Source organism: Jaculus jaculus, chromosome 18 (assembly GCF_020740685.1).
Source record: "Jaculus jaculus isolate mJacJac1 chromosome 18, mJacJac1.mat.Y.cur, whole genome shotgun sequence".
Lineage (NCBI taxonomy): Eukaryota > Metazoa > Chordata > Mammalia > Rodentia > Dipodidae > Jaculus > Jaculus jaculus.
In genome coordinates this window covers 214,787-230,598 of record NC_059119.1, presented here as the reverse complement: position 1 = coordinate 230,598, position 15,812 = coordinate 214,787, and the positions used below count along the sequence as shown (strand labels likewise).

General features: G+C 36.9%; 1 protein-coding gene and 1 pseudogene across 5 annotated transcripts in view; both read left to right on the top strand.

Annotated features, from left to right (window-relative positions):
• The window catches only part of Pcdh15 (protocadherin related 15), a 1,075,820-nt gene that overhangs the window by 884,930 nt on the left and 175,078 nt on the right, over positions 1–15,812 (top strand). The window lies entirely within an intron of this gene.
• LOC123455738 lies at positions 7,304–8,127 on the top strand (annotated as a pseudogene).

Here is a 15,812-nt window from a genome sequence, read left to right as displayed (position 1 = left end):
CTATGTAAACCTGTGGTCTGAAATGGGAACATTTTGAGTAGTGTGGGAGAGAAAGCACAGGGCATCAAATTGAATGTTTGCATGTCAAACTTGTATGTCATAAGTTGTGTTTGTATAGTATGTGTCTTTTAAGCTCATGTACCATAAGCTCTAAATGTTTCCTAATACTTGGACAAAGTTGGGACATACAGTTTCACACACAGATATATAAGATATCAAATGTACCCTAGAAACACTCAAAATAATGTTTGTAAGATGGCCATTAAAAGACTAATTTAAACAGATACTTAAGTGAGTCTTGACATTGTCATGACTCAGTTTCCTAACTAGTAAAAAAACTGACAAAATCAGCAGAAAATATAAATGATATTTTATTTTATTTTATTATGTATTTAGTACAAAAAGAGAGAGAAAGAGAGGAAGAGATAATGGGCATGCCAAAGCTTCTGTCCACTGCAAATGCATGCACCATCATATGCTTCTGGCTTAGCTTGCCTGTGAAGCCTAAGGACCCCAGTTTGAGGCTGGATTCCCCAGGACCCACGTAAGCCAGATGCACAAGGGGGCACACACATCTGGAGTTCGTTTGCAGTGGCTGGAGGCCCTGGCGCACCCATTCTCTCTCTCTCTCTCTCTCTCTCTCTCTCTCTCTCTCTCTCTCTCTCTCCCTCTCTCTCTCTCTCCCTTTCTCTCTTCATCTGTCTCTCTCAAATAGGTAAATTTTAAAAAAAGTAAAAGAATATTTTCTGTTAGAAACATCAATACTAAGGATGATATAGACATAGAGACTCTCCATAGGACATTGCCTTTTGTAAGTTGGACTTGAGTCTTGACAATTTTATAATATAAATGAACACAAAAAATACCTATTAAAACATTTACTTTCAATACATCATTTGTAACAAAATGTATTATCTATCAGCAAAGAATTAATGTTCACTGACAACTTTGTCATTCCTATAGTAAAACCAGCCAGGTAGTGATGGCCTGTAGACATTTCCAGGATATTGACTTAAAAAGTTAAAGAAAAAGTGGGACGTGATGGTGCATGCCTTTAATCCCAGCACTCAGGAGGCAGAGGTAGACTGATCACCATGAGTTCAAGGCTACCCTGATACTACATAGTGAATTCCAGGTCAGCCTGAGCTAGAGTCAATCCTACCTTGAAAAAAAGAATTTGAAGCTCAGTGCACACAAGACACTTTATTAAAAGCAGAGCAGTAGTAAAGATTTGAATACATTGCCAAGAGGTGGCAGTGGGTTACTCAAATGGAGGGTATTAAAGGGGTTCACAACATAGTCAGGCTTCTCTGTAGGATTTTTAGAGGAGGATGTATCAGTTGTTAGAGATATAGCTTATTAGGTAGACCCCTGGTTTGATTGACAGGTTAAGGTTATGGGCATTTTCTTTACTGGGCATGTTCCTTCCCATGATGCACCTGATTTTAATAACATGCACACCAGTTTAAGATGATAAAAAGGGATTTTTCACAAAAAGTTTGCTTAAAGAACATAGTTTACCTTAGTGTTCATGTATCCCAAACCAGTTCAAGATGAACAGTACTCAGTGATTCTGAGCCTAGATCTACCTAAGAATATATTTGAAAGGGTACTCATTATGAAAAATGGTCTCTAAGATGAGGAGACAGATAGTTCATTGTGTGGAGTGGAGTGTAAGTACCTACAACTCTGTACAGGTGGGGGTCCTAAGTTCCCAACAGGTTGCTAGGTATAGGAGAAGGGGTTTTTATTGCTCAGGCCATGCAATATCAAGGATAGCTGAACTATTCTCTAATCTTGTCTACCCCAAACCCAAGACAACATTGATGAAATGTAAGCATATTTAATATGGAGCAAAGCCCAGAAACCATGCAAAAAAAAGTTAAGATGGCTGTGCATCTAACTTTTCTATATTTTAAGTGTAACAGCCTAAAATTAGTATATAAAATTCCTGAGAATTTAACAAAAGTACATGTTGAGAATTGAATCACTGTAAATGCATTAGTAGTTATATTATGTCTTTATTATGGCATAAGATTTAGCAATATAACCATTTTTTCTATTACATGTTGGAATAAACTCAAATCCTGATTATTACTGTTTGTAGAATTATGTCTTCTGTAATTCCATTGTCCAATAGAAATGTAACAAAAACCATCTTTTACAAACATGTTTATTCATTTTATATGGATTACATCCTTAATAATGTATAAATAAAATGTAACGGACAAGGTCTGTTAATGTAACAGACAAATGCAGATACAAAATGGATATTTAAGCATCAGAAAACAGAGAAAATATGTCTTATGTCATCTATTTCTTTTTTTGTTTATTTTTATTTATTTATTTGAGAGCAACAGAGAGAGAGAGAGAGAGAGAGAGAATGGGCGCGCCAGGGCTTCCAGCCACTGCAAACGAACTCTAGACGTGTGTGCCCCTTTGTGCATTTGGCTAAAGTGGGTCCTGGGGAATCCAGCCTCGAACCGGGGTCCTTAAGCTTCACAGGCAAGCACTTAACTGCTAAGCCATCTCTCCAGCCCTTATGTCATCTATTTCTGCAAAGTCCAGATTTCTTTCATGCCTCACACAAATTTTAAACCAAAATCTAAAAATTAGTGTCAAATAGCTACACAAGAAAGCAAACCAAGGAACATCCTACACAATAAAATATGAGCTTTCCTGTCACATACCCAAACAACCATTCAGCAGATGACTCTGTCAAGCCTTCCAGGGGATAGTCAATTTGAATATAAATTCTTTACAAATTGGTCCAAGACCACAAAACAGATTCATGTTTGCACCATCAGAGTGTACTAGAAATTCTCCAAATTATAAAAACTTAGCAATTAAACTAATCTTCACAAATAGAACAATGTCAAGAAAATCCTTCTTTCTTTGCCAATGGATCAAAATATGATTTTGGGCAACCAGCACCCAATAGTCAGAGAACCAGGAAAAAAAAACAACAACAACAAAAACACCTCTTAGTATATGGGAATTCTCAGCATTCCAGGTTTGCCTCCTCAATGGTTCACCAAAATCATTACCTTTGGCATATGGTCTCATAAACCCATCACTTTTCAATAGAACTTAGGAGACTAATTGATAAAATAACATGAATTTATTTATAGTTTTATCAAACCAGGGAGAAAAGGCTCCTAGATTCTCCCTGCTATTTTTGTAGCATGTACAATTTTATAGGCAAGATAAAACAAAAGCCAGGAAATATGCACCTATTAGTTTAAAATGTGAAAGCTGTGTGTATTTTATTTTTCTTGGGAGAAAAGATCCTCAGCTGGCTGGCAACAGGGCCCCAAACTTTCCCTTCCTCAGCATGGGACACCTGAGGAAGTGTTAATTCTTTGGAGTCAACTGTTTCAAAAGTTTGCTAGCCAAAGGGAAAGGTACTAGTGCACTTCTTTAAATGTCTGCTGTTCTGCCAGGGTGGTGACATCTCTACCTACCCCAGAAACCATGTCATCAGAGTAGGGGAGAAGTAGAGAAATCAGTGAATGGATTTTGAAATGGAAACCAAATGATTGGTTACACTAACTCTGACTGTAGGTAATGTCCAAGATTTCATGAGATGAATTTCAAGTTCTGTGAGTTTTCTTTTCTTTTTCTTTTTCTTTTTTTTTTGTGCTGGATGCTTACTTTTATTTAAGATTTTATAGTATCCTTCATAGCTGTAGCCATTAATCTTTTTTTTAAATTTTTATTAACATTTTCCATGATTACAAAATATATCCCATGGTAATTCCCTCCCTCCCCACCCCCACACTTTCCCATTTGAAATTCCATTCTCCATCAGAGTGCCTCCCCATTACAATCATTGTAATTACATATATACAATATCAACCTATTAAGTACCTCCTCCCTTCCTTTCTCTTCCCTTTATGTCTCCTTTCCAACTTACTGGCCTCTGCTACTCAGTATTTTCCTTCTCACGCAGAAGCCCAGTCATCTGTAGCTAGGATCCCTTGATGCACAAACCCAGTGATTAGAAGACAAATTGGTGGGGTCTTTACAAGTCAGAAGACATGCTGGTGAAACCTTGGCAGTCTCAGTGGGGGTGTCCTCTTTATTGAGTTTAGGTGAAACTGTTTCACCCGTTACTGGTCTAGTGTGTTAGGTAGGTTCCTGGGCTTGGTTTTCTGAAATGGCTTTAACATACGCATGTGCTTGTGATTTCAGAGGTATTAGGGTGAAAGTCTGGCCTTGGTAGCATTACCAATAGTCCACATATAAGTCCACAATAAGTCCACATATCATCAATAAGGCCAATTAAACTGTCAAGTAATAGTAAAAAGCTAAGAAAGGAGGTTTAGTCAGTGTGGCCACATTAGAAAGAGGGACCAATATGATGGTTAGGTTTAAATAGAGGACAAGAGTTATGCATAAAAAACCAAACAGCCCTGGTCAAGGTGTGGTCTTGCCCATAATTGTCTTACCATTGCTTTGCACTTGGTCTGTCCAGCAAGATGATCTGATAAGTTGTCAAAAGTGTGTACAATTTCTTGGTGAATGACAAGTTTCACCTCTGGTTCGTGGCATCGGGATTCAGCCATTTCTTTCCCCATGATATTCGTGGTGAAATTCCAATTCCCTGAGGACCACTGTGTTAATAATCTAACACAAATGTTTTTCTTCAGAATTCTATTGGAAAGAATTTGGAAGGATGGTTATACCCATATTCCCATTGTATTTTGGTAGACTTATAGGTGGTACTGTTTTACTTTTAGGAATAAGTAATTCATTTGTGGATCATGGTTGGGTTGGTATTGTCCTGAAGAAATGAGATGCAGAGTCATCTTGCTTCTTTATGTGAACTCAGAATGTAACTAAATGTTATTTTGTAATATGGAGTACCCCAGGACCAAGCACATACTGAAAGTCAATTTATTACAATATGAAGTAACTTAGAGTAGGGCACAGGCTGAAAACAATATTGATAGCACCTCTGTTAAGACAATGTACATCTGTGGACAGGAGGGCATACTGACTGGAGTTCCAAGTAAATGTTCCATAAACCCTACCTTCTTCTAAGGATTGTTAAAAGGTAATAATTACCAAAATCTTAGCAATCACTTTGTTGTTTTGTTGATTTTGTTGTTATGACTATGGTACACACATTCTGTGGGTCACCATAGCAACTTGTGTTCTATGCTGGGGATAGTCTTGTGAGGCCCAGAGGACAATTTGTTCCACTTCACAGGATTTCCTTTAGCAACATTTTATCAGCAATCATGGAGAGAATGCAGACAGCAATGAAATTCTATTCTGAAATCAAAAAGACTCTTTAGATACGTCTGTGTACCATATTTCCTGCAATGTTGGCACATTTTGTCAGCTCCTTAAAAGGCATGATAATTTCTAGTTTCTAGTTGACAATAAACTACATTTTTTGTTTGATTTAAATTTATTGTTGTAAATTCTTTTCATCCTTCTCACAAATTATTTATTTTTATTTTTTATTTTGGTTTATTTTTATTTATTTATTTGAGAGTGACAGACAGAGAAAGAGGCAGAGAGAGAGAGAGAGAATGGGCGCGCCAGGGCTTCCAGCCGCTGCAGACGAATTCCAGATGCGTGCGTCCCCTTGTGCATCTGGCTAAAGTGGGTCCTGGGGAATCGAGCCTCGAACCGGGGTCCTTAGGCTTCACAGGCAAGCGCTTAACCGCTAAGCCATCTCTCCAGCCCACAAATGAATTTTTATGTTAAGTAAAAGTGAGAGATTTCATTTGCCTCATACGCAAGGATAATTGTATATCTCAAAGAAAAATGTGCAACAAACTTGTACACTCTGTAAACACAGTTGACATAGGGATGAAATTAAAAATCTCATTTTAAAGTGAAATGCAAGAAGGATTCAACTGAGGGCTGGGGAGATACTGCTTGCAAAGCCTTCTGGCTCAGGTTCGATGCCCCAGTGTTCATATAAACACAGATGCACAAATTTGTGCACATGTATAGAGTTCATTTGCGGAGGCAAGAGTCCCTGGTACTCCCTTACACACACACACACACACACACACACACACACACACCTTTATCCTCTCTCTCTTCCCTTCCCTCACATGTGTGTATACACACATGCTGTCTCTTTTTCAGGCACCCAGGCAAATAAATCAATAAATAAAAATAGTTTTTTAAAATAAAAGGACAAATCTAATTCTGGATTTAAGGTGGAACATGTGCTGAGGTAACTGTTGAGTAACTACTAAGATTATAATAGGTATCCTCAGTCCTAGCTAATACTTTGACAATAAATGATTCCCACTGTGTTGTTTATTAAAAATAAACCTCAGAGTTTATTGTATGTGGGAAATATTTATTGCTCCAAACTCTGGCAGCTCTTGTTGATTAAAGCTTAAGCATGCAAATGCCCTAAGCCCCTGAGATTTTGTTAAGGAGAAAAGGAACAAAAACTATGTCTCTGAGGCACACTCCACAAGCAGCTGATGGCGTCAGTTTCCCAGTGAAAACAATAGGAACCCTGACAGATCAGAAGACATGCCTACAGTGTTTCCACACTTAATGGCTAGGAACTTGTTAATTTGCAGCTGAGAAAACAATTTATTTTGTATTTTTATAAACATTAGAGATTAATTGCATTGAAGTCTTAGATTTACTTAAGAAAACTGAAGAATTCAATTACATGCCTCATGTTCTCATCCTGAATGCCTTTAAAACAAAATTCACAAAACAGTAATAGATCTGAAAATAATAATGAGAAAATGTCCTTTTTAGTTCTGTTCTTCCTCACTCACATATGTGCTTCTCTCACACAAAAGAGCTGAAGATTCAGAAATAAATTTAAGAGAGAGAGAGAAGCAGAATTATGTAGCAATAAAAACTGACTCAGCTCTCCAACAGTTATTCCCTAACCCTCCTCTAAAATAAAAAGAGTTCATTTTGATAAACAAATGTTAAGAAAAACAGTGAGCCTAATTGCCACAACAGTGGTCCTGATTGAACACTCTACCGAGTGATTTAAAAGTCAGAAGCTGGTTTTTTGGTCGCCATGTATTGTTAGCCGGAAGGGATGTGTGGTTCTAAATAGGTTATTTTGTGGCTGGCTGCCTAAGGAGAAATGGCTTTAGTGAAAAGAAGCCCTTCGGACCGTGAGGGACAAATGTAACGAGACGCTGTGAGGTACTACGAGGTCGCGGTGTCTTCGCGCTGCTCCGGGTCCCGGCTTGGCTGTACCTCTGCAGCACCCGTAGGCCGTGGGTCAGAAAGTGCGGGTCCAAAATGGAAGTGAATCCCCCCAAAGGAGAGCACCTGCTGGCGCTGCAAGCTCTGAAGAATTCAGCCAAGAACTAATGGATTACTGCAGAATGACTACGGAAGTAATACTGCATTATCGACCACATGAGAGTGACCCCAAACAACTGCTAACAATTGCAGAAAAGGCAATTCAAGACTTCCCTACTCGCCCATTATCAAGAGTCATTCCTTGGTTGCCACACGATGGGTCCAAAGTTCCACTCAAACCTAAAGGATTACCACCGGTCATTTGTGGAGAGGCAGCTGAGACTGTCAAACAGTGCTTAACTATTTCAGACCATAATATTAAGTCAAAGAGTTATGATTGCACAGTAGATCTCTTGGAATTTCAACCCAATTTGAAAAAACTGTCCTTAATCCAGTCACAGACACTGAAAGAACAGACTAATTCTGAAAATCTGGATAAAAATTCAGATAAAGGAAAACAACACAAGAAGAGGTCTTGGAGTATTTCACTTGTCAGAAAAAATTGTACAGGAAAGATTACCCCTTTGTCTAAAAAGCTACAGGACAGTTTAAAGACACTAAATTTACATTCACTTTTAGAGCAAGATGGACGATAGAACACACTGTTTGCAACAGTCAGACCCTGGAAGACATTTGGGCTAAACTCAATCACATTATTAGGCATGGTGAACTTCCTTCTTGTAATGCTACAATTTAGAGATCTTTAGGCCAAATATGGATGTTCTGTAATATTATGTACTGTGAATATGTGGGAAATCTTAAAGGAAGATTAGCTCTGACTGGGAAAATTGATTTATTTGTGCATAAGTGTGGTGTTATTTTTAGTATGTAATGAATTCTACTGGTTGTCAACCTTATTCTAAATGGACTGAGTTAGTACAATGAATAAATTTTAATGGTCATTAACACTCTATAAGTATCAAATAATTCTCTGCTTATCAGTTAAGTCAATTACACTCTAGATTCTACTTACTAGCATCAGTCTTTTAAATGAATTGTGATAAATTGTGCTGAAATTGAAAGTAAATGTCCTTTCTTTTTGGTTCACTGTTTGAATTGGATATGGTTGTGGATTAAAATGGTTTTAATATTGATGAATTCCTAGAATCTAATTGTATTACATTTTTTTTCTTTGCTCACCTAAGTGTGACTTAAAAAAATAAATAAATCTAAAAGTTAAAAAAAAAAAGTCAGAAGCTGCTTTCCTGAGTCAGGATAGAAAATTCAAAGACTAGTACCAAAGAAAACAGCATGAAAAGAACCAAATGTTTATACATCCTTTACTCTTGTTTAGTTTCATATTTAAAAGAATATGTACACATTCATAACTGTGATCATATGTATTCCACAGCATTTCTCTTGTGTGTACCTTTATTTGTTCTTAAATTTTCATTTTTACTTTCTGTTCACTTTCCATCTCTCCCCAACTACTCAGCTTTTACTGATATATTTCTTTCCATATTTTCCCTTCATAATCACATGAAACTTGGAAGGCATATAGAAGTTTATGTGTATATTTTTACATAATTAAGACATGCTGATAATACACACATAGCAGTTACGCAATCTTGCATATGTCCTCCTGTTGGAGTGTGCCCTTAATCACAGCTCTTAGGATGAATCCCATTGGTCACAGTAAACCATCTCTTGGATTCATCTCTGTTCACCATGGAGTCATGCCCTTTGATTTTAAATTTTGTGGGTGTGTGTTGTTGTCTGGTATTGGAATCAGTGTAATGCTGATCTTAAGGTAAGTTTGGGGGAATTTTGTCCCTTTTGGTATTTTAGAAAAGCTTGAGAAAAATAGTTTTTGTTTTGTCTTGTTTTAAGTTTGGAAGAATTAAGCCTGAGTTGGTCTTTATTGGGATAAGTTTTATTACTGATTCAATCTTGTTATACATTGCTGTCTACTGAGGTTATCTGTGTTTTCATTTAGTTTGGGTTAGTTAGATGTGTCCAAAAATGTGATAACTTTCTAGGTTTTCTGATTTGTTGGTTTACAGTTGTTCTTTTTGTAATTTCATTATATATATATATATATATGTATATGAAAACAAGTATACTCTTTTATTCCCTCACCACTGCTCCTGTTTCTGTGTGACCCTCCTCAATGGAGTTATGTATTTCAGCTTTGATGGGTTTTGCTTGATTGCTGTGTCTGTCACCACTGCCATGGAGTTGGGTATCCCACTATCAGTACGAGCAGTATTCCTGTGGCCGCTTTCTTTGCAATTTCTCCTGAGTCCTGGCAGATCTAGTAGAGGTGGTACATCTTGTGGTGAGCAGTAAGCTATCTTTTGTGTCTTAACAATAGATCTTCATTCTCCTCTGTTTTCTCTGCCTTCACTGATCTTCTCCCTCTCCAGACAAGAGCAGCTTTATATCTCCCAGTCTTATGACCTCCCTGCTATGTCTTTTGATTAGGTTTTCAGTACCAGGCATGTATTCCCTCCCCTAGAGCAGGCCTTCAATCCAATTAGAGAGCTGTTGGTTTCCTCCAGAGCAGACATGCCACTATTACATTCATTCAGTCATTTGGCCTGTCTGGCCAAACTTGAGGCTTCCATTGTCCATTGTTTTCACCCCAGATGACTTTTGTCTCCCATAAGCCTGCATACAGTGCACCTTTTTTGAGCTTTCAGTTGGCTGGGCTACAGAGAAAATGTTTTCTGCTTAGCACCACCTTGATTTCTCAGTGACTTTGCTGCTCAGGCATGTGAAGTCTTCAGCAATAGGGTCTTAGCATCTCTTTCTCACAGAAAACCAAGGGCCTTGGAATAGCCTATAATGTTTTGGAGGCAACAGGAACCTCCCTAGCCAACAACTCACTGGAAGGTATCCCATCCCCAACATTGAAAATTTTCTAGTAACAATCTGTGGCTTCTGTACTGCTATTATTCAAGAAAGTAGATGTTCATATGTCTTATTCAGAATATCTTGAATTTTGATTGACCCTCCACCCACTCTTCTTTTATAAAATCTCTTCCCCTGACTTAGATTAGGCCTCTTCCCTCCCAGTAAATCTGTTCTTCTACTTACATATATACAATACCATCCCCTAAAGTCCTTTCCTTTCCTCCCTCCCTTGTAGCCTTTTTCTAGCTTATGGGCCTCTGCTACTGATTTTTGGTTCTAGTTCATACACAAGTCTGTACATTTGTAGCTATGATCCATATATGAGAGAGAACATGCTATGCTTGGCTTTCTAAGCCTGGGTTACCTCACTTAGTATAAAACTTTCCAGATCCATCCATTTCCTATGGAATTTCATAATTCCATTTTTTCTTTACCACTGAACAAACTCCATTGTGTAAATGTACCACATCTTTATTATCCATTCATCTGTGGATGGATATGTAGGCTGTTTCCACTGTCTAGCTATGGGGAATAGAGCAGCAATAAACATGGTTGTGCAAGCATCTCTAATGTAGTGAAAAGAACCATTAGGATATATGCCTAGGAGTGCTATAGCTGGATCATATGACAAATCTATTTTTAGGTGTCTCAAGATCCTCCACACTGATTTCCACAATGGCTTTACCATATTACATTCCCACCAGCAGTGCAGAATGGTTCCCCTTTTACCACATCCTCAGCAATGTTTATTATCATTTGTTTTCTTGATGGTAGCCATTCTGACAGGAGAGAGATGGAATCTCAGAGTAGTTTTAATTTGCATTTCCCTGATGGCTAAGGATGTAGAACACTTTTTTAGATATTTATATACCATCTGTATTTCTTCCAATGATAAATCTCTATTTAGTTCCATAGCATTTTTTAATAGGGTTGTTTGATTTCTTATTGTTCTGTTTTTTTTCAGTTCTTTGTATATTTTTGATATTAATCCCCTGCCAGATGTGTAGCTGGCAAAGATTTTCTCCCATTCTGTAGGTTGTCTCTTTGCTCTATTCACAGTGTCTTTTGCTGTACAAAAGCTTTGTAATTTTATGCAATCCCAGTGTTTGATTAGTGGTTTTATTTTCTGAGCAATTGGGATTATATTCAGAAAGTCATTACCTATGCCAATATGTTGAAGGGTTTCTCCTATGTTTTCTTTGAGCAATTTCAGAGTTTCAGGTCTGATATTAAGGCACCTGATCTACTTGGATTTGATTCTTGTGCATGGAGAAAGACAAGGATCTATTTTCATCTTTCTACATATAGATATCCAGTTTTCGCACCACCAGTTGTTGAACAGGCTGTCTTTTCCCCAATGAATATATTTGGCATTTTTGTCAAAAATCAGATGGCTCTAGCTGCCTGGATTAACATCTGGGTCCTCTATTCTGTTCCATTGATCTACACGTCTGTTTTTGTACCAATACCATGCTGTTTTTTCTTACTATGGCTTTGTAATATACCTTAAAATTGGGTATGGTGATGCCACCAACCTTATTTTTGTTGCTCAAAATTGTTTTGGCTATTCGAGGATTTTGTGCTTCCAAATGTATTTTAGTATTGCCTTTTCAGTTTCTGTGAAGAATGTCATTGGAATTTTAATGGAGATTGCATTAAATGTGTAGATTACTTTTGGTAAGATTGACATTTTCACAATATTGATTCTTCCAATCCAAGAACATGGAATGTCTTTCCATTTCCTTGTGTCTTCTGTAATTTGTCACTTGAGTGTTTTAAAGTTCTCATAAAGATCCTTCACTTCCTTGATTAACTTTATTCCAAGGTACTTTATTATTATTTTTTTGAGGCAATTGTGAATGGGAGAGATTCCCTAATATCATCCTCCTCATGTTTATTGTTAGTATATAGGAAATCTACTGATGTCTGTGTATTTACTTTGTATCTTGCTATGTTGCTAAAAGTGTTTATCAACTCTAACAGTTTGGTGGTAGAGATTCTAGGATCTTTTGTGTATAGAATCATATCATCTGAAAATAATAATAATTTGATCTCTTCCTTTACAATTTGTATCCCTTTTATGAGTGTCTCTTGCCTTATTGCTATAGCTAAGACTTCCAATACTATACTAAATAAAATTCGGGACAATGGGCACCCTTGTTTTTTTCCTGAATTTAGTGGAAAAGCTTCAAGTTTTTTTTTTCCATTTAGTATTATGTTGGCTGTTGGTTTGTCATAATTAATATAAATATTATGTTGAGATATTTTCCTTGTAGTCCCAGTTTCTGTAATACTTTTACCATTAAAGGATGTTGGATTTTTGTCAAACGTCTTTTATGCATCCATTGAGATGATCATGTGATTTTTGTCTTCCAGTCCATTTATATGATGTATAACATTTATCAATTTGCATATGTTGAACCATCCTTGGGATAAAGCCAACTTGGTCTGGGTGATAATCTTTTTGATATATTCTTTTTTTTCTTTTTTAAAACATTTTATTTTTATTTGTTTATTTCAGAGAGAGAGAGAGAGGGAATGGGTGTACCAGGGCCTCCACCACTGCAAACAAACTCCAGATGAGGTGTGCCCCCTTGTGCATCTGGCTAATGTGGGTCCTGGGGAATCGAACCTGGGTCCTTTGGATTTGCAGGAAAACACCTTAACATTTAAGCCATCCTTCCAGCCCCTTGATATATTATTGTATTCTGTTTGCCAATATTTTGTTCAGAAATTTTGCGTCTATGTTCATGAGGGAGATTAGTCTGCAGTTTTCCTTTGTTGTTCTGTCTTTGTATGGTTTGGGAATGAGGGTGATGCTGGCTTCATAGAAAGAGTTTGGTTTCCTTTTCTATTTTATGGAAAAGTTTGAGAAGCAGTGGTGTTAGGTCTTCCATGAAGGTCTGGTAAAATTCACCAGTGAATCCATCTGGTCCCAGACTTTCTTTAGTTGGAAGACTTGTTATAACTGCTTAGATCTCCATTTTTGTTATAGGTCCATTTAAATGGTTTATCTCAGCTTGACTTAATTTTGGTAGGTCATATGAATCAAGAAAATCATCCATTTCTTCCATATTTTCAAACTTAGTGGCAGATATAGTCTTAAAGTATGTCCTTATAATTTTTTGAATTTCTATGATATCTGTTGTAATGGTATCTTTTTCATCTCAAACTTATTAATTTTTGTTTCTTCTCTCTTTTTTCTGGTCAAATTTGATAAGGGTTTATCAATGCTGTTTATCCTTTTAAAGAAGCAACTCTTTGTTTCATTGATTCTTTAGATTTTTGTTGTTGGTGGTGGTGGTGGTTTTTTTTGGTTTCTATTTAATTAATTTCTGCCCTAATCTTTTATTTCTTCTGGTCTACTGATTTTCGATTTGCCTTGTTCTTCTTTTTCCAAGGCCTTAAGATGAAGCATTAAATTATCTATTTGTGAACTTTCTAATTTCTTAACATAGGCACTTAGAGCTATAAATTTCTCCCTTAGGACTACCTTCATTGTATCCCAAAAGTTTTTGTATGTTGTATTATCATCATGATTTGATTCTATGAATTTATTGATTCCATATTTGATTTCTCCAACGACCCATTGATCATTCAATAGTGCACTATTTTTTTCTCCATGAGTTTCTGTATGCTCTGTAGCTTTTCTTGATCCTGATTTGCAGTTTAATCCCCTTGTGGTCAGATAAGTTACAAGGGATTACTTTAATTTTCCTGTATTTGTTGACATTTGCTTTGTGTCCTAACATAAGGTCTATTTTAGAGAATTCCATGTGCTTTTGCAAAAATTGTATATTTTGCAGCATTTGGATGGAATGTTCTGTAGATATCTGTTAGGTCCATTTGTTCCATGACATCATTTAATTCAGATGTCTTTCTGTTTATTTTTTGCTGGGATGACCTGTCAATGGATGAGAGTGGGGTATTGAAGTCACCCACTACAATTGTGTTTGATATTATCTGTGAACTTCAGTCAAATAGTGTTTGTTTGATGAAATGGGGAGCCCCTTGTTAGATGCATCTATATTTAGGATTGTAATGTCCTCCTATTGGAGTGTTCCTTTAATCAGTATAAAATGACCTTCTTTTTCTTTCCTCACTAATGTTGGTTTGAGGTCTATCCTGTCAGATATTAGGATAGCAACCCCTGATTGTTTCCTAGGCCCATTTGCTTGAATTACCATTTTCCATCCTTTCACCCTAAGACAGTGTCTATCTTTTATTGAGAGATGAGTTTCCTGGAGGCAAAATTGGCAGTATCCTGACTTTTTATACAGTCTGCAAGCCTGTGTCTTTTGGTTGGTGCATTGAGGCCATTGATATTAAGTTATTATTGAAAAGCATGCATTTATTCTTGCCATTCTTCTTATTTTGTAGTGTCTCCTGTTTTCCCTTTACTCATTTGTTTTAACTGTTATTTGAGTATGGTTTATTTTTTCCTATTTATTCCTGTGTGTGTTTTGCTTTTCTCTTCAACATTAAAAATTCCTTCATGTATTTTCTATAGAGCTGGTTTAGTTGTCATAAACTCCTTTAGCCTGTTTTTGTTGTGAGATGTCCTTATTTCTCCACCAATATGGATAGATAGCTTTGCAGGATAAAGTCATTTTGGTCAACAACTATCTTTTAGAACTTGGAATATATCATTCCAAGCACTTCTGGCTTTTAAAGTTGGGTTGAGTAATCTGAAGTTATTCTGATGGGCTTTTCTTTGTAGGTGATTTGCTTTTTCTCTCTAACTGCTTCACTTTATTTTCTTTGGTTTGTGTGTTTACTAGTTTAATTATAAGCATAGCGAGGAAAGGTTCTTTCCAGGTTGCATTTGTTTGGTCTTCTAAAGCTTTGTGTATCTATATTGGCATTTTTTTTTCCAATTTGGGGAAATTTTTCTTCTATGGTTTTGTTGAAAACACCTACTAAGCCTCTGGATTGAACTTCTCCTTCTATTATGCCCTAAATTCTTATGTTTGATCTTTTCATAGTGGTCCTCATATCTTGAAATTCCCAGTCATACCTTGCTTTTAGCTTGTCTTTCTCTTGTTGGACTGTATTAGGTATGTCATCTGGTCTTCTAGTTTAGATAGTCTGTTCTCATCTTCATCCATTCTACTGGTGAGACTTTCCACAGCGTTTTTTTGTTTGTTTGTTTGTTTTCTGACTCTATTCAGAGCTAGGATTTCAGCCTGGTTTTTCTTCAGTATTTCTATTTCCTTACTCATGCCTTCTTATGCCCTCCTTATTTCATAAAGGTGGTCTCCTGTGTTCTCATTCAGAAGTTTGTTTTCTTCTTTAATTCCTTTGTTTTGTTTTTTTCTTTGATTCCCCTCATTTCTTCTCTGATTTCTTTGAGCATAGATACCATCATTTTCTTGAAGTGTTTGTCAGGCATTTCATCTAGAAGAGTCCCACTGGTGATCAATTCCGATGGATTTATAATTTTTGATGGGACTGTATTGTCTTGAATCTTTGAATTTCTTGTACTACAGTGTAGCAACTTGTGCATCCTGAATTGATTTAATGCGTGGGTTTTCTACTTGTCTGCAGTGTTCCCAGAGGTGGCGGCCCACAGGATATGAGTTCAGAGTGTTCCCAGAGGAGGCGGCCCACCTCTCTGTGTGCTCAGGATATGAGTTCAGAGTGTTCCCAGAGGTGGTGGCCCACCTCTCTATGCGCTCAGGATATGTGTTCTGAGTGCC